Raw genomic sequence first — 3,037 nt, forward strand, 5'->3', positions numbered from 1 at the left:
TGGCTACTTTCCATTTTTTAAATCTATCTACTGGTTCCATTTTTAAACCTGTCTGACTCCATTCATCTACCCAGCCTTACTTCCTGACACGTCCTGACAAACACATTCTAAAGTATGAACACATAGATCTTGGTCCAAAGCCGTGTGATTCTGGAAGTAGTGCCCAGCCCTGCTGCCCCACAGAGCAGGCAACTGGCATGATTTCAGAGCGTGAGAATCATGAGTCTCTACCTCAAAAATGTATCACATCTCTTCTCACCAGTGTTAGAAACTCTATTGACAGGGGAAAATGCCCAGCTCTGTGTAACTGAGGATGAGGCTACAAAACCAAATACATCTGAGAGAATGAAATATTGACTTAAATTCACACTGGGGTGTAAACAACTGCTAGCAAATCCTTTCCTGAGAGTTAATTGATTAGGATACCTGCAAGGGCCAGTGAAGTCTCTCCTTATAGCAGAAGAGAAGGCAGAACCAGAGTCCAGGCTAGTAAGGTGCTTCTCCCAGTGGAGAAAGCACTGGACTGGAAGTCACTGACAAGAATATTAGTCTCTGCTCTGCCTATAGTTCACCCAGTGACTCTGGGAATGTTATTCTACCTCTTTGAGCCTCAATGTACAAATCTATAAAATGAGATAACTAAAATACCCAATCTCTAGGGTTCTTCCAAGATCTGGCAAACTGTGATGCAATTATTTCAGTTGTGACTCCAGCCTGTTCAGATCAGTATTTTTCACTTGGCACTGTATACATAACAACCGTTTGTCACGAACGTGCCTAAAATTTCCCATTGTTCAGACCATAAGTCAATGTCTCCCAATTACATTCAGAAACCAAAGTCATCACAACCTTGAGGAATGTAGAGGAACAGAAGACTGGACCTTGACATACTTAACAACCCTTTGGAATAAGAGGAGTTGAGGTTTGATGAGACATGAAACAAGACTGCAATGACACATATGAAATTATAATAATCCCTCAGATCTGTAGAGTAATTTACCATTAACCATCTTCCTTCAGACCCTGTATCTATCTAATTTGGTCCTCTCTAAAACTGTGTGAAGTAGATAAAGCAAGAATTATCACCCCATTTTATAGATTGAGGAAACCGAGCCTCCAGCTGAGGAATCGTGGCCAGAAAGTGGCAGTCAGGACTCACACTCAGATCAAGTGATTCCTCTCCTTCCATCCCCCCCGACCACCCCACCACTGTCTCCCTTTTCTATTTTCCGCCTCTGCTTCCAGATCCTAAAGCTATCTGGTAAAAGGCAGAGGGAGATAAACTCTGGAAAGAAACCCAGGTATACATGCAGTAAAGGTGGTGGAGGCTGAAATACCACCCCCCAACTATGTCTCTTCTTTCCAGCCTCACTGCCACTGCTCCCAGGGCCTGGGAGCAGAAACCATCCCAGCATCTCCTGTTTTTCACTGCCGCCTCCCTGCAGTGGCCTTGGCTGAGACAGCCCATAGTCTCCATGACCCTGTTGATTAGGTTTGTTAGTCACTACAGCGAGCAGCGAGGTGGTTAGCTCTTCTACAGTCTGCTTTCCCGTGAGCTCTACCCACCAATTCTGGGATAATTGTAAAGCAGGAGACTCCTGCTTGTGACTAATCAAGCAAGTAGGGCAGAGGTAAGAACAAACCCAACCAGGAAAGGGGGTGGAAGTAGAGAGAGAGAAAGAAAAATAAAGAGAGCGAGGGAAAGAAAGCCGCTTTAATAATAGGGTAATCGCCCTGTTTAGGATTACAATCTGCCAGCCTTTCACTAAACTTTATGACACACGATGACAATTTAATAAGCCAGATACCTCACTGTGTGCGTAAAACAGATGCCCCAGCCTCCTTGTGCAAGGAGGTAACCCCAAAGCCAAAAAACAAAAAAAAAAAAACAAAAAACAGCAAGGTGTTGGGGGAGAGGGCCAAGAAGGTGGGGAAACTGGTTATTTCTGTTGTCAAAATGGCCCAGCAATAAATCACCATTAATAATAATGTCATCTATCAAAGAGGCACTCTCGTTGCCAAGGCCTTTGAAGTGGCAGTACGTATAATTTCCCACCTATAAAAGGTACCTTTGTGCATATGTCATGCTGGAAGCTGACAGGAGCAAGACGTGGTAACTTCTCCACGCCCATCCCAACAGCGAACTCATGAAGCCTCCTTCCCGAACCCAGCATGGCCTGAGGGCCAGGTCTGTCTCCACTCACTCTGCCACAGGTTTGAAAGGCAGAGGGGGGCTGCCAGGCCTCCAGCTGTCAGCAGAACTGGAAGGCAGGGGGGTGGCAGTGCGGGGACCGGGCACATGTCCAGGCAGATCTGGGAGCTTCCAGCCCCACTAACAAACTAGCCTCCTTGGTGTCTGAAGAGTGACACCTGCCAGCTTCCCCTCAGCACTAACCCCAAAAGGAAGGCCTAGGTGGGCCTGAGGGCTAAGGCAGTGCCCTCAAGGGGTGGATCCTGTCATCCAAGTCACCCCAGGCACCTCCCCAGACATGACAAGATAAGACTCTCCACAAGAGGTGTGGTCATGGAGTCTGCATTTGTAACAGGCATTCCTAGAAGAGATTTTCCAACACACAATAATCTGAGAAGCCCTGCTCGGTGGTCCTTTCTCCTCTTGCAGACCAGGAATCTGGGAGCCGTGGAAGGGCAGCCATTGCTGCTTATCCAAGTCTCAAGAGAAAGATGGAACAGAACCTGTGTTAGTCAGCTCCGGCTGCCATAACCAGGTACCACAGACAGAGGGGCCTAAATAACTGGAACATATGGTCTCACAGTTCTGGGGGCAGAAGTCCAGGATCAGGTCAGTAAGGCTGTTTCTCCTGAGGCCTCTCTCCTTGGCTTGCAGAGGGCCGTCTTCTCTCTGTGTCCTCACATGATCTTCCTCTTGTGTGTGTCTATGTCCAAATTCCCTCTTTTTATAAGGACACCAGTCATATCAGAATGGGGCCCACCCTAATCTCACTTTAACTTAATTACCTCTTTAAAGACCCTACCTCCAAACACAGTCACATTCTGAGGTACTGGGAGTTAGAACTTC

Source organism: Pteropus vampyrus, unplaced genomic scaffold (assembly GCF_000151845.1).
Source record: "Pteropus vampyrus isolate Shadow unplaced genomic scaffold, Pvam_2.0 Scaffold8, whole genome shotgun sequence".
NCBI lineage: Eukaryota > Metazoa > Chordata > Mammalia > Chiroptera > Pteropodidae > Pteropus > Pteropus vampyrus.